The sequence below is a fragment of the Perognathus longimembris genome, chromosome 15 (assembly GCF_023159225.1).
Source record: "Perognathus longimembris pacificus isolate PPM17 chromosome 15, ASM2315922v1, whole genome shotgun sequence".
In the NCBI taxonomy this organism is placed as follows: Eukaryota; Metazoa; Chordata; class Mammalia; order Rodentia; family Heteromyidae; genus Perognathus; species Perognathus longimembris.
This window is the reverse complement of record NC_063175.1, coordinates 42369258-42394944: the sequence shown is the minus strand read 5'-3', so window position 1 is coordinate 42394944 and position 25687 is coordinate 42369258.

Below are 25687 nucleotides of genomic sequence, written 5' to 3'. Positions count from 1 at the left end.
TGGGGAATCGAACCTAGGGCCTCGTGTATCCGAGGCAGGCACTCTTGCCACTAGGCCATATCCCCAGCCCGATTAATCCTATTTTTAAAAGAGGTCAGGAGTCAGATAAGTCCAGACATCTGTTCAAGATCCTCAGCAGAGTGACAGAGATCTGTACACAGATCTGCTCAGTTCAGAAGCCATGACCTTTTCCCCACCACTATCTCACACACAAGGCACAGTCAGCCCAGTGGAGCTAAAGAAACACTCAAAGTGTCATCATTTCAGAACTCTTCACAGCCAAAGAAGGGAGCACAGTCAGATTTAGAAATTCTAGGCCTTAAGAAACACAAGTTTCTAAAAGTTCGCTGAAAAGATACATGTGACTGCCAATGCCACTTACTTGTAAGCGTGAAAATGACTCAAAGAGGACAGGTTCACAGGTAAGAAATCTATCTTAACAATAGCAAATGACATTGATCAGGAAGAAAAAATGTGGAAGCATCTTTAAAAAAAACTCCATAAGAGTTCTATCATCTCAGATTTCAAAGAAAATGCCTAAAATGTGGAAGGAGGCACATACAACCAAGGAATGCAAAACAGCCACAATGACACCAGGGAAAATAGAGCACACACATAATGTGAGGGCACAAAGAGAGGACTTTGCACTGGGTTTAGAGCTGGAAGAAGAATGGAAAGCAAGGCCCACTGCTGGGGGGGGGGGGGGGGGCGGGACTTAGGGGAACAGCATCCTATTGAGAGCTAACTGAGAAAAGCAGGGCAATTCACCTTCTGTATTGCTTTCCTTATCAGGGAAAGCCATCTCCAAGATGGAAAAGCTAGAAGAAATATGGTTAGTAGGAAATTGAAACCTCAACTAGGTAAGAAAGACAATAAGAAAGTACTCAGCCTCTCCAAATGGGTTCAAGGCTGTAGAGGTGAAAGACAAGAAGATGGCCTACTCTACTAACAGAGGGTGTTGGGTGTGGAGAAACTGCAAGCAGTGCTGGAAAGTTTGAGAGTATCTGGGAGAATATGAACATGTTCAATCTTTATTTTTTTTAAAAAAAAAGGTAATCTCTGAGGATTTTTATCAGATAATAATTGTATAAAGTAATGGGCTTCATTGTGACATTTTAATATATCCATATAACATAATACTCTGAGCATAGCCATCCACTCAATGGATGTGTGCATGTACATATTACATGTATGTATGTGTATATATGTTTTATAGAGAGAGGGAGAGAAAGAAAGGGAAAGCTTCAAGGTATGCTTCACAAAATTTTAGAATGGTACATAGCTTTTTAATAATTAAGAGAAAACTATTAAGCATAATTCCTTCTAGCTTAGAAGATAAGCTTTATCACACCAACCCTGGTAAGGCTGGGAAATTACCATGGGTAATCACTGTCTTTGCCTAGGTCTAGATTCAAGAAGTCACTATCACCTATTCATAATGTGGACAAACATGGGTTGAATGTTTCTTAATGACGAGGTTTCTTAACTGATGAATGTAGGCTGTTCATAAACTTGATTTCATCTGCTTTAGAAAAAATACGCCACAGCCCTAGTGGCTCCAGAATCTTGTTCTGGAAAGTACTCCCATTTGACAGGCAAATCTTTATTCCTCATGTGGTTATATAGAAATCAAGCAAATATATAATCCATCGATGTCATCATTTTGAGGATGTTTTGACAGCATTGGAAAAGAATTCAAAGTTTACATCAAAGTAGCATTGAACATAATTACATACAAACTACATTCCTTATCTTCAATCCATTTCTGAGTGAATTTTATAAGTATAATAAACACAAGCCTGAGGGTGGATGGAGGAAGAATTTGAGATATTCATTATGTACATTACTAGGAAATGAAAAATGAGTATTTAAATTTTAAAAAATAAGCTATTTCAAAATGACTACATAAAGATCTGTCTTCAAGATCTGATTTCCATATACTTGTTTCTACCAAGGATTTTGGAAATCAATGGAAGTGGGCCACATCCCATCAGATTATCACTAGAAATTCTCATTCAGCTGAGCAATGACTCATTTTTGCTTCCAATATCTGTGATAATGAAAAGATAGAGGGGTAGCTGAGATTCTGACTTCAGAGAATCTCCCCCAAGGCAGATCTTTGTCTTTATACCTATAGCAAATACAACTAAAGACTATGCGTGTCATCTCATAATTTTTGGTTATAAACAACAGAAATAGACCTTGGCTAACCTAAGCATGAAATAATTTTATAAGTGGGCTACTGGGAAGTACAAGCAATTGATGGGAAGATGAGCAATTGGTTATCAAGAAAGCTTAGAGTCAAAATGAGTCCAGGATGTCAGCAAAGAACCCACTGCCTATTAGGTGCCCGTGGCGCATGCCTATAGTCCTAGCTACTCAGGAGGCTGAGATCTGAGGATCCCAGTTCAAAGCCAGCCCAGGCACAAAAGTCCCAATGAGACTCCTAACTCTAATCAACCACTCAGAAAACTAGAAGTGGAGCTGTAGCTCAAAGTGGCAGAGTGCTAGCCTTGAGCAAATGTGCCCAGGCACAGTGCCCAGGCCCTGTGTTCAAGCCCCAGAACTGATAAAAATGAAAAAGAAAAAGAATCCACTGTCTGCATTTGCAGGAGCTGCCGTGAAGGCCTGAGTTCCACCAACCATCCCTTCTTTAATGTCTCTCTTCAAGTGTCAGCACTGTCCCCACGTCCCTTCCCCTCCCTGTGACCAGTGGTGCTAAGACTGACCAATAGCCACACACATGAAAGAAAAAAGGGTGCCATTAGCCAAAGAAAGGAACAGTATCCTGTCAGAGGCAAAAGCAAACTCCAGACATATAGATATCTATACACAGAATCTATATCTATATCTATCTATCTACATATATATACATATATATCAAGGATAGATAGATACTCAATAGTAGGTTGATAAATAGTAGATAAAATCACTAGAGGCCTGAACTTCATAAACTTACTCTCAAAACTACTGATTTTACCTCCCTTCTTTCATGTAACTGAAAGGTATAGGTGATTACAATCCCAATGAGAAAAATTAGGTAATAAGAATTTGACCCTAACAACACTTTACTGTCCAGTCTTGGGGAGTGAATTGCTGTCCTAATTAGAGTTTTGTGTTTGATTCTTACTTTTACATGAGACTCTCACGTTTGCCTTTTTGTCCACTTGGCCCTTCCATCACTTATGAAACCAGTTCTTAAATTAATTTCTTTGTATTGTAATATTGAGGATGCTGCCAACTTCATTGCTGGATCCTAAAAGATTCAAAGACTTGGAAACCCGGATTATGTCCAGAGTGGAGTCACCCTTGGAATGTGCATCCTGAACAAAGAAAGACGAGGGGAATGCGATCACCGGCCTGAACTACCTGAAGAGAGCTCATCTGGAAAGGGGATTATATTTATCCTGTGTAGTTTCACAAGGGCAAACTGGAATTAGTGAGCAGAGATTTCAGGGAAGAAGATTTCAGCCCAATGTAAGGGATATCCACTTGAACCACCCACAATGAACTGCACTGAGCTCCTTCTATTGAGGGGTAGCCAAGCAGAGGACGGGTTTTATCCTTCAGGGACACTGGAGAGGACTTCTGTCACACCAGAGTGGAAAGCTAGGCCAAATCAACTCTCAAAGGCCAGTAGTCTCCCTGAAGAACCCTACAGACCTTTATTTAAGTTATTTTCATTTGAAGCTGGACAATGCTACGATGTTTAGTGACCTACAAAAAACAGTGACAATTAGCCTTTAGAATCTACCTTAGCCCTTGAGTAAAACAATGACCCTGTTCAAAAAGAAATGTACTCATTACCTGACTTACGTAACGGCAACCCCTCTATACATCATCTTCACAGTAAAATTTAAATTAAAAAATGAATAAAATAGGATGAAAGATTTGAAGACGGCGGAGGAGTGGCTGAGCCCTTGCAGCGCTCCCTCCGATATCATAGCTTTCTCACCTCATAGAAACTCTTTCTCCGAGAAAGACAGCCAAAGTAATTTCTAACAGTACAGGGATTCTGAACAGGAAGGAAAAATCGACTTTGCTGGTCTGAAAACACATAATTCAGCTCCGAGCGGCGTCCCGCCGCCGCGCCGCGCCAGCGCCGGCTCCGGCACAGTGCCGGGCACAGCCCCCCCCCCGCCCCCCGCACTCCGCACAGCTAAAGTGTTAAATACTCCAGACGGCAGCCGAGCACGGAGGACCTCACATCGCAGAGACAGCGTGAGTACCCCCAAAATTTATCATCACTTGTGCCCACAGTCCAGCTTCTGGAAGGCATCCCTGTCCCCACCGCCAGAGCAAAGCGCCATCTTGGACACTGGCATAGGGTCAGACCAGACTGGAACTGAAGCGGGCCTGGGGAAAGTGAGGTCAAATAAGCCATCTTTGAAAAGGGCAGGAGGGGCGGAATCAGTGAGAACCAGCTCCGCCCAGAAGAACGCCCCCTGCCCCCCTGCCCTGGCGGGAGGCGAGTCCGGGGCTTAGCCAGAGATGCCCCGCCCTGCCCGCCGGAACTTCTAAACTTAAAGCAAAAGCTGCGAGCAGCTACCAGGGGCACGGAAACAACAGACGGAGGAACAAACAGTTCCAGGGACAGCTAAACGGTCCCATCACAGAGGAAGCTAATTCCCAGCCCAAAACGGAGCTGTATTCCATAGCTACCTATGCCACAGAGGCCGCCTCCCTCAGGCAAGCAACGCTCAGCGGAGCAAAACAGCCCAGAGGCGCCCCACCCTGCTGTGGTCACAGCGTAGTCAAGACCAGGCATCAAAGGCAGCGGCCCCACAGCAGACAGAGGAGCCACAGTTCCTGAGACTGCTCACGTCCCCATCGACAGAGGACGCCCAAGGCCTGCCTGCAAGCTGTGCGAATCTCAGAGACCCACGATTGCACCAACAGGGGAGAAAGTCAGAACAGAACCACCCCTTGCCAACTGAAATCAAGTCAAACCAGCCAATCAGGAAAATAGACTGCAGTCCATTGCAGGGAAATCAGAGACTGGTTTCTTTTTCTTTTCAAACATTTTTTTTTATAAACTTTTCTTTTAAATTTTCTTTTTAATTTTTTCACACCTGAAACATCATTGGCTGGTTATTATTTTTTTTTTGTTGGTTTGTTTGTTTTTTGTTTGTTTTCCATTTTTATTGGTTTGTTTTATCAAGTTTTTTTGTGTTTGTTTATTTGTTTGGGTTGTTCTTTTTCTGTTATTTTCCTTTTTATCTACTTATGCTTCCTTTTTAAATAATTTTTCTCTGTTTTGTGTTTCTGTCTTCCAGTATTTTTACTTCATTTCTCTCGATGCGTCCTCTTCCTTTAAAAATTACTTTCCTATAAATAACACCTACACCCTTTTCTGCTAACTCTCCAGTGTCTGTCATTTTATCAATGTTCTTTCTACTGATTCTACTCTTCTCCACATTTCCACGTCACTGAAACTAAACCAAAATCACCCCCCCCCCGCCAATACACTTTACTCTATTCTCTTTACTACCTCCAACTTACCCGCCTGACTTACTGCCTGGACCTCCAGGTTCCATTGACTCCTGGTTATTGGATAGAGGGTATCCCAGCTTAATACGAGTGAATCAAAGGGGTTCATAGAGAAAACCAGTCCTAAAAGAACTTAATATAAAAACAAGAATTGCATATAGGGTTGTAACAGTAAATAAGTAACTACTGAATACAGGGCACAGGATCGGACGTTATATTGAAATTGTATTCTTTAGGAACACCAAATCTAACTTTATAGACAGGTATACAAGGTATCTGTATATAATTGTGAAATTGTAAGATTTACACAACAGTGCTTGATAAGGGCTGCTTTGGGTCTTAAACAGTGCTCACAGGTGCTGGTAGACTGGCATTCCCAATTCAAATGGGCAGAAGAAACACAAGAAAGATGGCAAATAATGAAGTCTTATCCCCCACTCAAAACAAGCAGGAAGCAGAGCAGTCAATCAAAAACATAGAAGAAAACCCCCAAAATGCTCTACAAAGTTTACTGATAAACATGATAAATGAAAAGTTTGAATCTCTTCAGTCAATTATGTTAGAGCGTGAGGAGGCAAAGCAAAAATTAATGGAGAATTTCATGGCATCCACAAATAGAAAGATAAGTGAGCTTCAAGAGTCAAATGAAAAGATAGCTACCCAACTTAAAGATTTGAGAGACAACACTCAAAACCAAAGTAATGAAGTTAATGAAGTAAAGAAGTCCATACAGGACCTAAGAAATGACATGGAAATCATCAGGAAAGACCAGTCAGAAGGAAAAGAGATTCGAAATCAAGTTGCTAGCCTACAGTCCCGACTAACTGAAGCAGAGGATCGAATCTCAGGAGCTGAAGATTCCTTAGACTCTATGGAGAAAGATCAAAAATCAATACAAATCCAGTCCAAGCAACAAAACAGATCGCTACAGGAGATTCAAGACACAATCAGGAAGCCCAATTTAAGGATAATAGGTATTGAGGAAAACTTGGAGAAAGAGGTTAATGGGATAGGCAACCTATTTAACAGAATACTAGCTGAGAACTTCCCAAACATCCAGAAGGAAAGGCCTATACAGGTACAAGAAGCATTTAGAACCCCAAATCGACCTGACCAGAATAGGACTTCCCACCGACACATTGTGATCAAAACAGCTTCAGCAGAGTGCAAGGAAAAAATACTCAAAGCTGTTAGGGCAAAGAAAACAATCACATATAAAGGAAAAGCAATCAGAATTACCCCAGACTTCTCAGCAGAGACCATGAAAGCAAGGAGAGCCTGGAATGAAGTATACCAAACTCTAAATAAAAATAACTACCAACCAAGAATTCTGTACCCCGCCAAACTCTCCTTCATAGCCGAAGGTCAAATAAAAGTCTTCCACAATAAGGAAAAACTGAAACAATATATCTCCACCAAACCAGCTTTACACAAAATCCTTAAAGATGTACTCTACAGGGAAAATAATCAAGATCCCAACACAGACAGAGAAATGAACCCTAATTAGTAAACACTAGATCAAGAAATGGGAAGACACACCTTTAAACAAGATAGTGATAATGAAAAGAACAAACGATCACCTCTCAATCCTAACTGTCAACATTAATGGACTTAATTCTCCAATCAAACGACATAGGCTCATAACTTGGATCAAAAATCAAGATCCATCTTTCTGCTGCCTCCAAGAGACACATCTATCCAGCAAAAGTAAACATCTTCTAAAAGTGAAAGGCTGGAAACAAATCTATCAAGCAAATGGCCCCCATAAGCAGGCTGGAGTTGCAATCCTAGTATCAGACAAAATTGACTTCAAATTAAAAAAGGTAAGAAGAGACAAAGAAGGTTACTACATACTAGTAAAAGGATCTCTCCAACAGGAAGAAATAACCATCCTAAATATCTACACACCAAATGCAGGAGCACCCAACTTCATCAAACAAACACTATTGGCTCTAAAAACATTCATAGACCCAAACACAATGATAGAGGGGGACTTTAACACTCCACTATCACCACTGGACAGATCAACACGCCAAAAACTGAACAAAGAAACCACAGAACTAAACAATTGCATAGACCAACTAGACTTAATCGACATCTACAGAATATTCCACCCAGCAAGGACAGAATACACATTCTTTTCGGCAGCACACGGAACATTCTCCAAAATAGATCACATCTTAGGGCACAAAGAAAATCTGTACAAATTCAGAAGTATCAAAATCATTCCCTGCATTCTTTCAGACCACAATGGAATAAAATTAGAGCTCAACTCACTCAGCCACCACAGAAAATCCCACAATTCATGGAGACTAAAGAACACACTGCTGAACCATCAGTGGATCATTGAAGAAATTAAAACAGAAATTCAAATGTTTATGGACTTCAACCAAGTTGAGGACACAAAGTACCAGCTCCTTTGGGACACAGCAAAGGCAGTACTCAGAGGAAAATTTATATCTCTGAGTACATACATCAACAAACTGGAGAAACAGCAACTCAGTAATTTAAGAAAGCACCTTAATTTTCTGGAGAGAGAACAGCAAGCCAAACCCCAAGTCAATAGACGGAAGCAAATAATTAGAATCAAATCAGAATTAAATCAATTAGAGACTAAAAAAACCATCGAAAGAATCAACAAAACAAAGAGTTGGTTCTTTGAAAAAATCAACAAGATAGACAGACCCCTGGCAAACCTGACCAAAGAACGAAGGCAGCACACTCAAATAAACAAGATAAGAGATGAAACAGGTAGCATCACCACAGAAATAACCGAAATTCAGAAAATAATAAGGGACTATTTTGCAAACCTTTATGCCAACAAATTCGAGAACTTGGAAGAAATGGATGATTTCCTAGAAAAAATTGATACCCCCAAACTCAACTATGAAGACTTAAACCTTCTAAACAGACCCATATCCAGTATTGAAATAGAAACAGCAATAAATGATCTCCCATCCAAGAAAAGCCCAGGTCCAGACGGATTCACCGCAGAATTCTACAAGGCCTTCAAAACAGAACTCACTCCAATATTTCTCAAACTCTTCAATGAAATTGAAAGAGAACGTTCACTACCAGACTCATTTTATGAAGCCAGTATAACCCTCATCCCAAAACCAGGCAGAGACTCATCACGGAAAGAGGACTACAGACCAATCTCCCTAATGAACATAGATGCAAAAATTCTCAACAAAATTCTGGCCAATCGACTTCAACAGGTCATCAAAAAAATCATACACCACGATCAAACTGGATTCATCCCAGGGATGCAAAGCTGGTTTAATATACGCAAGTCAATTAATATAATCCACCACATCAACCGGAGCAAGGTAAAGAACCACATGGTTTTATCGCTGGATGCGGAAAAAGCGTTCGATAAAATCCAGCACCCATTTATGCTAAAAGCCCTGGAAAAACTGGGATTCCAGGGAACATTCCTGAATATAATCAAGGCAGTTTATGACAAACCAACAGCAAGCATAACTCTAAATGGTGAAAAACTAAAGCCATTCCCTTTAAAATCAGGAACAAGGCAGGGATGTCCACTCTCTCCCCTGCTCTTCAACATAGTACTAGAATTCCTAGCCAGAGCAATTAGGCAAGAAGAGAATATAAAGGGGATCCAAATAGGAAAAGATGAAGTTAAACTTTCTCTCTTCGCAGATGACATGATCCTATACCTAAAGAATCCCATAGACTCTACCCCCAAGCTACTAGAGCTGATCCAAAACTTTGGCAAAGTTGCAGGTTATAAAATAAACCTTCAAAAATCAACAGCCTTTCTCTATGCTAACAACCCGAAGACCGAGGCTGAAATCAGGAAAGCAACTCCTTTTGCAATAGCCCCCAAAAACATAAAATACCTAGGAATAAACTTAACCAAAGAAGTGAAAGACCTCTTTGAGGAGAACTTTAAAACCTTGAAAAACGAAATTAAGTCAGAACTAAGGAAATGGAAAAACCTCCCATGCTCCTGGATTGGGAGGATTAATATAATCAAAATGGCAATATTGCCAAAGGCTATCTACAAATTCAATGCAATACCCATTAATATCCCAACACCATTCTTTAATGAAATAGAAGAAGCAATCCAGAAATTCATATGGAACAATAAAAGACCTAGAATAGCAAAAACACTCCTAAGCAGAAAGAACAGTGCTGGAGGAATTACAATACCCAACTTCAAGCTGTATTATAAAGCTATAGTAATAAAAACAGCTTGGTATTGGCACCAGAACAGGCCTGAAGACCAATGGAACAGAATTGAAGACCCAGAATTAAACCCACAGAACTACGCCTACTTAATCTTTGATAAAGGAGCTAAAACAATAGTATGGAAGAAAGATAGCCTCTTTAACAAGTGGTGCTGGCAAAACTGGCTCAACACATGCAACAAACTAAAACTAGATCCTTATATATCACCCTGCACCAAAATAAACTCCAAATGGATTAAAGACCTTGAAATCAAAACAGGCACCCTGAAAACACTAAAGGAAGGAGTAGGAGAAACACTCGGGCTCCTTGGCACAGGACAGAACTTCCTTAACAAAGACCCTGAAAGGCTACAAATCAAAGAAAAGTTGGACAAATGGGACTGCATTAAACTGCAGAGCTTCTGCATGGCAAAGGACATAGCTCTCAAGATAAACAGAAAGCCCACAGACTGGGAGAAGATCTTTACCGGACATTCAACAGACAAAGGCCTCATCTCTAAAATATATGCAGAACTAAAAAAACTACCTTCTTCCAAAACAAAACCGCAAAGAACCAATAGCCCCCTCAACAAGTGGGCTAAAGACTTACAAAGAAACTTCTCTGATGAGGAAATGAGAATGGCCAATAGACATATGAAAAAATGCTCTACATCACTGGCCATAAAGGAAATGCAAATCAAAACAACATTGAGATTCCATCTCACCCCAGAAAGAATGTCATATATCAAGAAAACTAATAATAACAATTGTTGGAGGGGATGTGGCCAAAAGGGAACCCTACTTCATTGTTGGTGGGAATGTAAACTGGTTCAGCCACTCTGGCAAGCAGTATGGAGATTCCTCAGAAGGCTCAATATAGAACTCCCCTATGACCCAGCAGCCCCACTGTTGGGTATCTATCCAAAAGCCCACAAACAAAATCACAGTAATGCCACCAGCACAACAATGTTCATCGCAGCACAATTTGTCATAGCAAGAATCTGGAACCAACCCAGATGCCCCTCCATAGATGAATGGATCAGGAAAATGTGGTACATATACACAATGGAATTTTATGCCTCTATCAGAAAGAATGACATTGTTCCATTTGTAAGGAAATGGAAGGACTTGGAAAAAGTTATACTAAGTGAAGTGAGCCAGACCCAAAGAAACATGGACTCTATGGCCTCCCTTATTGGGAATAATTAGTACAGGTTTAGGCAAGCCATAGCAGAGGTTCAAAAGGCCCAATAGCTATACCCTTAGGAACACATAAGATGATGCTAAGTGAAATGAACTCCATGTTATGGAAACAATGGATATATCACAGTTGTAACTACTTTCAACGTCCTAGGTGTATGTGTAGTTTCTATTATTGATGATGCTCTTGTATCACCTTCCTATGGTTGTACCTACACTATCTCTGTAATCTTATCTGAGTATATTGGAAACCGTGTTTACTGGTATTGGAAGTAGGAAATTGAAAGGGAATACCAAATTTGAGAGACACAGGGTAAAAAAAGAGAAATAACGACAAAAGCAATACTTGCAAAACTGTCTGGTGTTAGTGAACTGAACACTGGGGGGGGGAGGGAAAGGGGGGAGGGAGGGGGGCATGAGGGACAAGGTAACAAACAGTACAAGAAATGTATCCAATACCCAACGTATGATACTGTAACCTCTCTGTACATCAGTTTGACAATAAAAATTTGAGAAAAAAAAAAAAAAGTAGTAGAATGCTAGCCTTGGGTGAAAAAGCTCTGGGGTGAAGTGTACACTTAGAAATATTCAGTTAGAAAATTCGAATACCCAACGCAATATTGAAGGGGGCAGGGAATAAATGGCTGAAGTATAACAATGCTGGCCTTCGAAATATACTATAGAGCCAGAGTATCAAAAATACCACAGGGGGCTGGGAATAAGGCCTAGTAGCAAAAGTGCTTGCCTCGTATACATGAGGCCCTGGGTTCGATTCCTCAGCACCACATATACAGAAAATGGCCAGAAGTGGCGCTGTGGCTCAAGTGGCAGAGTGCTAGACGAGCAAAAAAGAAGCCAGGGACAGTGCTCAGGCCCTGAGTTCACAGCCTAGGACTCGCCAAAAAAAAAAAAAAAAAAAACCACAGTACCGCACAAAAGTAGACATGAAGACCCATACAACAGATTAAAATACCCAGAAACAAAGCCACACAAATATAATGATCTAACTTTTTACAATAACTTTGAGGGATGTTTGTCCACCTGCTCTACAATCTGAGAAACATTGACCAAGAACCAAAGTGATGTGTTCATACTTGCAGACAAGGTTTTCTTTTCCTAGAGGAAAACAAAAATTTGATCTAGAGGTGCAGCTCAGTGGTAGAGCACTTGCCTAATGTGTAAAAGGTCCTGAGTTTGAGCCCTCGCACTCAAGAAGGGGGCACCCAGTATTTAAATGTATTCTAAACTGTTTTCTTTTCAGATTCTATCTTTCCCATTTCTTCATTACCACCAAAGCAGAGAGGACTTATAAATGTATACCTCTACCCCAAGCCTCTGTCTCCTCAGGTTTCAAACCTGATTGTACAGGTGGCAACTTGCCTTGTACTCTTAGGATTCTCAAAGGTGTCCAAGCTTAATAGGAATTCATGTTCTCATCAACCCACTTCCAACTATACTCCTTACTTGGTTAGCTTCAATGGACCTCAAACTTGATGAACTACTCATCCAGCTGAACAAGCCTGAAACCCATATTGATTGATTATTCTCTCACCTTCCTCTCATTCATACACCAATGTTTTAAAGTTCTATCCTCCTTTCTTCTTCTCTATTTCCTTTAGTGAAGGATTTTAATTCATTTTTTCCTTTTCTTTCCTTTCCTTCTTTCCTTCCCTCTTTCCTCCCTCCCTCCCTCCCTTCCTTCCTCTTTCCTTCCTTACTTTCTTTTTTTTTTTTTTTTTTTTGCCAGTCCTGGGGCTTGGACTCAGGGCCTGAGCACTGTCCCTGGCTTCTTTTTGCTCAAGGCTAGCACTCTACCACTCTAGCACTGAACCAGAGTGCCACTTCTGGCTTTTTCTATATATGTGATGCTGAGGAATCAAACCCAGGGCTTCATGTATACGAGGCGAGCACTTTACCACTAGGCCATATTCCCAGCCCCCCTTCCTTCCTTTCTTTTTTGACAGTAGTGAGGTTTGAACTCTGGGCCTCACATTTGTTAGGCAGGCACTCCACTTGAGCCATGCCCCCAATGCTTTTTGCCTTCATTAAGAAAATTAAATATTAGTATTGTTATTCTTATTATTAAAGATGATGTACAGAGAGGTTACCATTTTCCGGTAGTTTTTCAGATGAGGTTTCATGCTTTTGTCTGGGCTAGCCTTGGATCACCATCCTAGAATTATAGATATACATGATTGTGCCAAGACCTTTGAAGGGTATTTATTCTAATAACCTCTTAACAGTCTACCTAGAGCCCTTTTAACCTTAGCTAAACCTGTTTACCATGTTAAACCAAAAGTAAAAATTTTAATACATATCATACCCCTTCACCCTCCAGTATCACAGAAACTTTGCATAGTAGAGCTGATTTCTCTTCATTTCCTCCTTAGTTAACTCGCAACTTCTTTACATCCGTTTTCTGTGAAGCTTACCTTGCTTTCATGACCACGTCAAACCCACTCTCTCCCAGCACGTTACCCATCTCTTTCATAGTGTTCATCCTATTGTGAGATGAAATAAATTTGTGTTACTGTATTGTCTCACTTACTAGCTTAAGTCATATCATAGATATGTCTAACTTTTTTCATGGTAGCCAAACACCTAGCATATTATCTTCTATACTGCAGTATCTCAAGAACTTTTTACTTGGTAAATAAAGGCATAAATTAAAATGCATGGGGAGACAGGGGAAAACTGAGGGAAGAAGTAACAAGTTGGATAAGAAATGTACTGACTGCCTTATGTATGAAACTGTAACTCCTCTGTACTTCACTTTGACAATAAAGAATTAAAAAAATTAAAATGTAAAAAAAAAAATGAATAAAATAATAAAACAATGGCCCTAAGACCTTAGACTGAAGAAATTCAACCTGGCACCATTTTACATTCATTCAAAAGCTGACACCTACCCTCCACCTCTATTTTTTTCTCTGTGCCTAGGGATAATGTTCAGAGCAACTTGAGAGGCAACAAAAGTTGGCTAAAGCTTAGAAGGGACTCAAAGGCAATTGCTCCTCCTTCTGAGTCTTGACTGACAGACCCAGGGTTTTGAATCTCCCTAGCAGACTGAAGCTTCCCATCTCCACTGTGGAGTAATAGGTATGAATAGTTAAGAGAGAACTACACAAGACTTCAAAACCTTAATGAGCTTCTCTTCCAATCACCTTCAAAATCCTACCACCCTTCCAATGACTGCCACAGCTGTCAGCAACTACTATACCTCCCGTCAGCTTCTACTGTCTGATGTGTAAGGCATACTCCACGAGTCTCAAAGCAACTGTTATCCACAAATGCATTTTCCTTTCTGATTTAAAAAAAAAAAAGCCTTCAATTGTGCTATCATACTTAGGGGCTAGGTTGAGGAGAAAGTCATTCCATCGCAAGCAGAGTTCCACAAAGGATAAAAATATAAAACTCTAATCTCTAATATCCTCAGAAAATTATCATCAAGTCTGGCTCACTGGAAAGAAGCATAGCTTACATGTTCCCTGCCAAGATGAAGCAGTACGGCTGAGAGGAAACGCACTTGTGATCCAAGGCAACATGCCACAGAAATAACAAGGCCAGAAACTAGGACTCCTTCTTCCCGGACCAGTTTCTTCCCCTCCTTATCCCAACTTCATTGCTCCCCAGTGAGATCCTGCATTACAAAGAGCGAAACATGAGATCAAGGGTATCCTTGCCTCTGTCCAGTTTACTAGCAAGTAAGGGTTCAAACTGACCCATAATTTTAGCGATACAATGTGGCATCTTTTGCTGACATTTCCTTGTCATGTTGTTAGTTCTCTTTCACGTGTCCCAAGCCTTCCAGTTTGTCTCATAGGATGGGGCCACAGCCAAGAAGACAAAGGGAAATTGTCCCAGAGGTGGTGGGCAGACCTGAATTACCTATGAGCAAATCTATAACTCTTTGGCCTCTTGCCCTAATTTAGGGGAGGAAAAAAGAGTGCCTAAAATTCCAACAACAGCAAATAGCGATTGGAGTTCCATCTAATGTCCTTACTCACCTTCCCACCCCAAAACAAACACAAATTCAGGTTCTTAAGCTATATATCTTCATGAAAACCAGTTGGTCCATTCGTGGACTAAAAGTTTAAGACTAGACAGAGGATAGTACTGAATATGTAGAATATAATTGCTGGGTGGGAGGTATGCATGTGTGTCCTGGAGAGACCCACCAATGGAATCCACTCTCCTGTGACAGTCAGGAACTCCTTTCCTTTTTCTTTAGCTCAGGAGATATGAAGTGCAAGGTCTACCCAACTTGGCCCTCTGTTTCCTTCTCCTCGGCCAGCTCTTAGTATCCTTTCTATTGTGCCCTTCCAGTCCCTTCTATTGTGCCCTTCCTATCCCTCACTGCCCAACTCCCATCCAGGCTGAAGCAGCCACCTGGGGATAATGTTATCCAATAATTAGCTGGGGCAGCTGCTAAACCAAAGAAACTCCAGAGCTCCACAGCTGGGAAAGCAGGGTCCTGCCTGGAGGAGGGAGGAAGCTGGGGGAGGCCCACTGAGCCTTCTCGGGTGGCCAGATGACGCCTAATTAGGCCTCCTGCTCTGTGGGCCTTACCAGATGGGCAAATGCCTGGAAGCTGTAGGGAGCCAGCAAGGCACTCTGGGAACTCCCAGTGTGCTGTTTCCTTTCCAGCTGCCTCTGGGGCTGTGGAGGAGGCTGGTGAAAGTAGTAATTGGTGCCTTGGGTCAAGGGGCCTTGCCTTTCCCTGCCAGGAGGGGAGATGCTTTGCTCCTCAGCAGGGTAGCTTCCACTCACTCTCCATCAGCCCTGGGGCCTGAGTTGTTGGTGTTGTTGATTGCAAATAGAGCGTGTGTGGGTTTTAGATGTGCACCTGAGGAGTTGGCACTGAGAACATTTTTCTCAATCTAAACAATGCACACCATGAATTTACCAGAAGGGAAATTTAACCAGAAGGGACAACATGAAGAAAATGCATGGTTTGTGTTCTTTTTGGTCTCCACAGTCTACAAAAGTGATCTGCAAATGGTATGGCAGAGGGAGGGTGAACAGCTAATGATTTAATTGTGACAGATTGCTGTTTCTGGGCAAGAGAGACGTCAGCCATCCAACAGTAAGGAAAGGGAGCTGCTTGAAGGGTCCGGGTTTTATATTGCAGAGCACAGCCAATGCCTGCCTGTGAGCTGTGTGGTTCTTCTGCTGATCAGCTCCATTGCTAGACCACAAGCCGCCCCAACACAGCAGGCATTTCACTCTACAAATGAAATGGTCAGAAGGGACACAAGGAAGCAGGATCCTAAGAGCGCCCCACTCCCCCAAAGTTCTTTCAGCATTAGAAGGTGTGTTTACCTTTTAGCACCCCTGTTAGGCATAAGAAATAAGGATGAGTAAGAGGGGAAATGGTTGGATGCAAAAAGCAGACCTAAGGATGGGCCGCCATATAACCTCTGTGGTAGTTACTTTTACATCACTGCAAACAGAGACCTTAAAGGAGGAAGGAGATACTCTGCTCACAGTTTCAGAGGATTCAGCCATGGTCGCTTGGCCACATGAATTTGGAAGAGCATCATGGCAGGAAGGGTTGGGGTGGAGGTAGAATGTGGGGTGGGGAACTTCTTCATCTCATAATGAAAAGAAAGCAAGGTGAGAAGAGATAGGACGCAGGTATCATTTTCAAAATTATACCACCCAGGGCTTACTTCTCTCTATCTCCTAGGTTTCTATGACCTCCCAAAATAACACCACCTGCTAGAGCCCAAATGTTTACCTGGTGGCTTCCTTTTTTAAGCTCTTGCTGAGAGAACTTACATTGAGAACTGGTTTTGCCTTCTAACCACCCTCTAGCACTGAAACAACTTCTAACTGTTTCATGCAGAAAAACAATTCCAAAGAAAAGTTAATAAGACTGGAGAAACAAGCATGAGAGTCATTTATTATAATATTCCTATCCTGGTTATTTATATCTCTTATTAGTGGAACCAAATTGGGGACAGGCTAGTCTGTGCATGATTATATTTTTGGCCAGCAGAGGACCACACTTGTAGCAGCATGTCTACAAGCAATCTCAGCCCTCTGTAGTTTCTGGACTATAATGTATTTTCTGCTGGATTTGGCTGATACAGTGGACATTAATTGTTAATTCTTCAACAGCCATCTGCTAGAGTAGATTCCCTGGAAAGCTATGGAAACGGCGCCATCTAGCAGTACTTGCTCTAAATGCATCGAAGCAGGGTTCATTGTTGACTGGGCCAAGTGGAAAGCAAATACCATTATTTTGAGATGGACTACGGACATACCCACCTCTGATTCAAGTAGGCACAATATGTTTGCAAACACCCTGATATCTATTTTGCTTTAGAGGTCTCTGGGTGATCTATAGTTTTGTAAAATTTCATTAACCCAGGACATTTCATCTGGAAGATACTTTGGAGCCACACATTTAGCAGAGAAGGAAATGGATGCCCAGGAAGAAAAATCTACCTCTTGAAGGTCACATAGATAGTTTGTAGTTAGGTCAGGCTCAGAAAACAGAACGACTCTTACCATTCCCCAAATGAGAGCATCCATTTGTCAAAGGCTAGCTAGAAATGAATGCAGAAATGAGACACAGACACAAGAAGAGATGGGCATTTTTCTGAATTTCTAATACATTATCACCTCTTGTCCCTGCAGATTATGTCCCAGAACTCTCAGTGGATGCCTGAAACTTTACACCGTATGGAACCTTATTTATACCATTTTCTTTATACATGTATATCATTATACTGTTTAATGTAAAAATTAAACACAGTAGAGATTAAAAATTCAAAATAAAAACCTTAAATTCCAGCAATATACTGTAATAAAACTGACAGCATTCCTACCCTGGAGTTTGGCACCATTGCTAAGTAAAATAAAAATCTATCTATGACACGAAATGATATCATAACCAAGATGGCAGTAAAGGACTCATAGAGGCTGGGGGGGGGGCACTGTATACATTCAGTGAGACTGTGCTGGACAGACGGGATGATTCGTGTCCTTGGTAGAATAGAGTAGGATAGCACAAGGTGTCTTCATGCTGCTTGGTAGGTAATGAAATTTGAAACTTAGGTCATTTCCAGGATTTTCCATTTAATACTTGTGGATCACCATTAACCTTCTCAGATTGAAACTGAAGAAGATAAAATATTTTTTTCACCAAACCACTGCTGACCACCAGGGATAGAACAAGGTACAGATTAAACACAAGGAAAGGCAAATTCTGCCCTCTGCCTAAGACTGAGACACACAGCAAATCTTTAACAGCTCTCCATGACGTTGAAATGGCTGAAAAATCTATTTGGTGGTTGTTTGTTCCGACTGCTATAACAAAATAACCAAGAACAAGTTAATTTATAAAGAGCAGACATTTATGGTTTGTGGTTTGGGAAGCTGGGAAATCTAAAACTTATGGCAACTGCAGGTTGGTGTCTGGAAAGGAGCTGTTCCTCCCAGATGGCCCCTTCTTTGTACCCTCAATAACAGGAGGGACCACTCAGGACTCATTATAAGGGCATGAATTTCCCATCCATGAGGGCGAAGTCCTCCAGACGTAATCCCAAAGACCTCACATCTTATTATTACGTTAAACATTATTCTCTCGGGACACCAACATTCAGACCATAGCTGGGCTATTGCTCAACCTACATTCTCTAGGGTCTGACTGATCAGTTTTTTGTTTGTTTGTTTTTTTGGTCACAGAGGACAAATATTGCAATTTTTTAATTTTAGAAACACAGATTATTTTTCCAGTTTTATTCACTCAGAGCCTCTTTAGTACTTTGACCTCAAATATGCTGTTTCTCTCTTTCTCTTTCTCTCTCTCTAGCCCTTGCCTTCCTCCCTTCTTTTCTTGTCTTCTTCCTTCCCTCCCTACCTCTTTCTTACCCCTTTCTCTTTTTGAAAAAAAAAATAATTTATAGATTCTGCCTGTCAGAGCTGGAAGCAACCCGGGGGGGGGGGGGGGGCGGTGACTTCAGGCAGAAGGGCAATCCCAAAATTGCCAAGGGAAAGTTTAAAGACATCAGCACTTGATGGGGATACCCCAGACTAATTAAATCAAAATCTCCAGTGATAATCAGGAATTATTTTAGGTCTAGAATCATTGGCACCTAGCCCAACCTCTCCTTTTAGAGATGAGAAAATCAAAGTTAAGAAAGACAAAGTGGTTTGCTCAATCACAGAGAGAGAGAGAGAGAGAGAGATGTAATGGCAGAACAGAACCTGTTTTCCCCCTTCCTGTTGCCCTCTGCCTGTGGTGGTTCATCTCATCATTATCCTTAGGTGCATGCCATGCTAGACCACATGGGCAAATAGCCCAAAAGCCAGATAGGAGGTAGGGTTTCTCTCTCTACCCAGAGTCCAGAGACGTGGGCATCTCTGTGACTGTGTACAGGAAGTAACGTAGGCCCTGAGCAAACTGCACACTTAACAACCTGAAAGAAGCTAGGCTAATGGAGTTTGACCAGAGCAGGGATTTAGCCAATGCTAATGATATTTCTTTTCCAATTGTGATTTGGGAATGCAGACAAACAACTACAGAGTAAATTTGGGAACAATTGCAGGGCCATCATGATAAAAACAAAACAAAACCATTGATAACCTACTTGGCATAAAGGTCTCCAGTGTCCAGTAGTTCTCAATATCTTGGTTCTACCCCCTTCTACCATGCATGGTCACTCTAATAAACAGTCCCATGTGCCTTTCAAGAAGGTCAGGGGAAGGCAGCCATATGCATTTGGGGCACAGGCAGGATCTCCATAGGGAGACATGCCTTCCACTTCATTTCCAGGGACATGTGGTCTCAACACTGGCCCATATCTAGGATCAGGGGGATGGCTGTTGTTAGGTCCACCTGGGAAAATGGTCCCTTCTCCTTGTTCTCTCCCATGCTTGTGGCCCTCCCTAGAAGTTCCCACCCAGCACCTGTAACCCAGGTAACTGGCACACCTGGGAGGAGTGGGAGGTCCCCCAGGCTCTTAGGTCATTTCCTCACCTGCTCCAGTTACACTGCTTCCTCTTCCTCCCCTATCTAATCTTTCTCCACATCGTAAGTTCTCTCTCTAGACACCTCTGTCTGGTTCAGGCAGGTGGTCTGGTTCTAATACACTTTGTCATGCCTGAACAACAGCCTGGAGGTCTCCTTTCTCCATCCCTTTCAGCTGTGACCTTCGGTGATGGTGATTGTGTGTGTCAGCTGTTGAGTTCTTCCACCTCTGTCAAACAGGTGACACTCTCCCAGGCTCCCCATCTATTTCTACTCAAGGAACAGCATGAGTGACAGCTAGCGAGATCATCCCTAGGGGCCACACTTCTAATAATAAAAACTCTGGCTAGGATGATCCTTACAATGAGCAGGCCCATTATGTCTTTGGCAACTAAATTACGCTTCTCAATCTCTACCAGCCTGGTCCTACCCTCCCTGAAATCAGGGAGTCCAGTTTAATGGTAGCTGTCCCCACCGCCACCCCTGACCCATAGGGGGAAAAAAAAGCAGACTCTACTGAGTTGTTTAGGATGCTGGCCAACATCCAACACCTTTGGACAATTCTTTTGCTTCTCTGAGGACAACCAAGACAGGCCTTCCTGCCTCAGACCACTTGTCAGAAAGGTCTGCTCTGGGCCTTTGACCATCTTGTCTTCATGACAAAGCAAAACCCCAGAGTTCAGCATGTTAGCATCCAAACCATATCTTCAGGAATGTTTCTTGAATTGTGAAATAGATCAAGAATCCCTTGTTAGGCAAATACCCCAGGCTTTATAGAAATCCGTGCTCACAAGCCATGAGATGAACAACTGCATCAATACCAAAAGTCGAGATGAGAACCACTCAGGCAATCTCAGCCTAAGAATCCTTGGGGGCTGTGACTTGCTGAGACCAGAAGCACCCTGGCAGTGGGGGAGCCTGAATTTTACAGCCTGAGCTTCTCTGACCCACATCCAACTTCTTTCATTCTCTTCAATCAAGGAAGTAAGAGAGAGAGAGAGAGAGAGAGAGAGGTAAAAAATGTTGGCATCTGGAAGGAGAAAAGATTGCAACCCTTCCCCTAGATATTGACTTGAGACTGGATCAGAAACTTTAAGGGTAGTTGTTGGGCTCTGGCTATACCTTTAAGGGGTAGTCCCGAGTTGCATTGCTGTTAGCCATTCCTACCCCCTTCTGGGTCCAGAACGGGAAGAGGTAGCAAACCAGCCCCGCCTTCCACCTCCGCCATGCGTGTGTCAAAATGGCGCCAGGCCAGGCCCAAAGGGGCGGTCCTATAGGATTTGATGACCGCCCATAGAGGAAGTTGTGACATCACTATGATGGGCAACTTATCAGCCTATCGCTAGTATGCAGTTAGTCCCTCCCCTTCCTGCCGCCATTACTGTTATATAAACCCCTCCCCTGAGTAAAACCGGTGGGAGTTCCAGAAGCTTACTCCAAAATGGCCGTGTGACTCCCGTGTTGTTCTTTAAGTGTGCAAGGGGAGGAGGGGCGTCTCGCAACTACGCACCACCAAGGTTTGCACATTGGGGCCACACTCCAGCTTTCCGCCTGGCCGGACGGGGCGGCATACAGGCGAGGGTGAAAGGGGTCCCAACAGCAGTGACTATTGGTAATAGATCCAGGGACTTGGCCCTGAATCCCTGCTACACCTAAGGGCTACCCTGCCTACAAGCATCTTTGGGGTGCTGGTGTTCTAAGCAAACCAACAAAGACTTCCAAAGACTGGATCCCTGCTCACTGTGAGTCAGACCCTGTCACTGCTCCTGTGAAGCCCTGGATTGGCTCTATGTTTAGCTCAGCTTGAAGCGCGCTCTGCATGGAGCACCTGGGCCCAAGTGCCCAGCACTCATCCTTCCTCCCTTCCTCCCTGCCTCATTTCCCCCCAGCTGCCTGTTTCAGACACACTGCTCTCCTTGGTTTTTGCTCCAACATAACTGGCGTCTTCCACTGGCTATTTCCAATACCCAGCATGCTCCTCCTCCTCCACCTCCAGTTGCCCCCTGATCTCCTTTAATCTTTGTCCAAATGTCCCCTGAAGGCCACCCTGTCAACCACACGTTAAATTGTACCCCATGGCCATGACGGGCATTACTTCCTAACATGCCTTGGTCATTTTGACCTTGTGTGCCTCTGCCACTGGAATGGAAATCCCAGATGAGCAGGGATGGTTTTCTTGTTGTCTCTGCCAGATCCCCAACACCTAGGAAATTTCTGGCATGCTAGGAATCAGTGCCTATCTGTGACTCAATGATGAGACCCCTAGACACTTGCCTCTGAGGCTGAGCCAGTTGCTGTTTAATACCTATTCCCACAAAGGAGCTAATTAACTGTGCCATTTGTTGCTTTTCTTCTCTACCCCACTAGATCAATCTCACTTTGACTAATTCAATCACCTAGAATTTTCACCAATCTGGTAAGATGTACAAACCAGCAGCCAACATGTCTACATTACTTTCTTAAATTATTTCATTAAAAATACTCATGAAGGGAGGAGGTAACAAGTGTGAAAAAGAAATGTACTCACTACCTTACATATTCAACTGTAACCACTCTGTACATCACCTTGACAATAAAAAAAATTTAATACTCCTAGATGATTAAGGCAAAGGATTGCCATTAGACCAAAGTCCATTGTGTTTCTTATTTTTTAAAAAAATGAGGTGAATATTGTCCTACAAATAGGCTCCATCTTTGTGATGATGTCTTTGCCATGAGGAGGAAGTCATGACGATTTTGAAGGGAAAGCATTTCAAAGTCTTGAGACAGAAATGGGCTCCTTCCTTCCTTTTCTCCTTTCTTTCTAAAGCTGGAACTCAAACCCCTCATCCTCACCCAGCCAGCTTCCCTTCTCTGGGTCACCCAGGGACTTCCCAGCCAAGGTCTGAATTCAGCATGTTGCCCCTAAAACCTTTATTGCACTGGGCTCTACAACTAGTTCTCCCTGGTAAACAAAAGCTCTTTCTCCACACACAGAAAAGAAGCAACTGTGGCCTTTCTGCATAAGAAAACCTGTGCTGACAAACTCCATCATCAGGTAGCGGTATGGGCAAGCCTCCAATTGCCTCAAGGCAGAACTTCCTCCTCCCTTCTTCCCCCACACCCCAGCATGAAAGGTAGGGAGGAGCTGAATGAGGGAGAGGCTGGTGAGGAGCTCCCTCTGTGCCACTTCTCACAAACCATCCTCATGTCCTCATCATCATGGTGGAGTTAGCCAGCCCCTCCATTTCCTCACTTCCACTGCCAAGGAGAAAGTGGAGTCAGCAGCCAGGAGGATGCGCTGGGGTTAAAACTTAAGGATACTCTGTGCAGGTCAGCGCATGCTCCTGCAGCCCATCACACCCTGAAGGGAATCCCGGTGGGACAGGGGAGAAAGAAAAACAACTTGAGCTCAACAGCTTCCACAGGCAGAAAGCACCAGTGCTGCTTACAGGGTACAGAGAGCAAGCTCTGCTGAGATGGGTCTCAGTGTACTAATGCATTGATGCATTTAACTCTTGTTTCCTATTTGGCTCAGCCTCATTTCCAGCAGTTTCCAATCCCATGCTCATAAGCAAAACTGGTTAGCTATAAACCGCAAGCAGAGGAGGAACGTGGGCCAAGATCTACCCAATCATCTTCTATGCTGCTGCCATGTGTTAGGTACCTGCTGTGCATTGTTTAATATTAACAGTCATTCCAACATGAGGTGGGGATATAGTGTGCACATGTTACAGATGAAAAACTGAAGCTCAGAAAGACAGAGATACTTGTCCAAGCTCACATCGCTGTGAAAGAGCCAGAGCTGCAGAGAGAGGCTCACGATTAGAGGATGAGGATAAGCATTGTGCTGCAAATCTAAGCCTGAGAGAGGAGTAAGTCCTCTACATTTACGAAGGAGTTAAATTTTCTAATCTGCTCTCTTAGGATGAAAACATAGGGCATCAGAATTCTAGGATGTTCCCGATAAAAAGAGGATGAACAGGAGTAGGAAGGGTAAAGCAAAGATACCAGTGCAGAAGAGAACTTTGCTGACAGCACGTTTGTTTGCCCCAGGCTGCCTGAGCTGGCTTTCCTTTATAATGATAAGCAGAGATGCTTGCTGCAGTCAGCCCCAGTGCACCTTCCAACTTCCACACCTGCCTAGGAGCAGGCCAGCCTGATGCCCAGACAAAGCAGAAAGGCAATGAAGCAGTGTGACTGCACGGGAGACAACAGCCTTCCTGAATCTCAAGGCCCCATTCTCCCTTCACTAATAGATATAAACACAGAGAGGCACACAGTAAAAACAAATGAGCAAGCAAAAAAAAATACTATCCAGGAAGAAGTCACCAGTCAGAGCATAATCAGGACTGGAAAGCGCCACAGAGCATCTCACCCACAGTTCATTATTTCATTCCAACTCTTCCTGTCAGTGAACTTCTTCTTGTCATGGTGATAACAATCAAGTGAGAGAGATAGACTGTGAAGTAACACATACAACAGATCTAAGTAGGTAGAGAAGACAGCCAAGAAATCAGAGAAAGAGTTCCTGGAGTGGCTTGACTTCACACAGAGACATGAATTGAGAGAAACGCAAGGTAGTAACAAAAAAAGAAACACTCACTGGACAGTGGTAGCACATGCCTGTAATTCTGGCTCCTTAAGAGACAGATCTGAGGATCAAAGTTTCAAGAAAAGTCTGTGAGACTCTAACCTCCAAGTAACCACCCCAAGGTTGAAAGTGGAGCAGTGGCTCACCTGGTAGCATTTCAGCCTTGAGCGAAGAAGCCAAGTGAGAGCATGAAGCCCTGAGTTCAAGCCCCAGCACTGGAACAACAATAAATAAGTAAAAATTAATGGAGAAAAACACTCAGTGGGCAACAAACAGCAGCAAGGAGGCCAGGATCCCTGCCTGGGATTGCATGTGGGATAGCGAGAAATGATGTAAAGACCTAATTGGTGCTAAATCAGAAAGAAGCTTTATGTGCTAGGAACAAGACTTAGAACTTTACGTGTGTGTGTGTGTGTGTGTGTGTGTGTGTGTGTGTGTGTGTGCAGTTTTGACATACAAAAGCTAAAAGGAGATGAATGCTTTGGCCACTGTATGCTATTATTTAAACTGTATTCTTGCTACAATGTGAAGAGAAGCCAACATGGGAATAGGATGGTGACTTGAATGACAATGAGTGACTTGAAAGGAGACTAGGAGCATGGGTTGGACTCTACAAGTCCATACACAGCTAGACCCAGCCCAAAATGATCTGACAATGCATTACATATGGGATGAGACTCGTGGGTGACAGAATGGTTGTCAGCCTGAACATGTAGCTGAACTCCAGTGACTTTTACCAACCTGGAGTATCTGATGTGAATGGCACAATCTGCTCTATTTCACTTCCTGTCTGTAGCCACCCCCCATCCCCCCACCCCCGCTGCAAAGCAGTGAAGGACACAGGGAAAGGACCCCTGGGAGGACTTCCTGTACTTGAGAGTTGTGGTTATAGCTCAGTGGCTGAGTGATCACCTAGTGTGAGCGGGATCTTGGGTTTAATCATCAGTATCATGAAAATAAAAATTTTAGTGTAAATAACCGGATGAGTGCTGTGATTAAAACTCACACATAGACACAGACACTAGCACAGATTATCACTTGTTTCCACTTTTCTAAATGAAATCTTAATTGCAGTCCCCAAATGTGAAACAAATTGTCAAATTTCACTAATTAAAATTTACACTTCAAGTTCAGTTATGACATTTACCTATTACAAAGACAATCAAGGAAGTCAAATGATTCTGCTGCATGCAGATATTTGAAAAACAATATTATGGATGACAGCCACAGCTTCCTAGAAGCACTAACTTC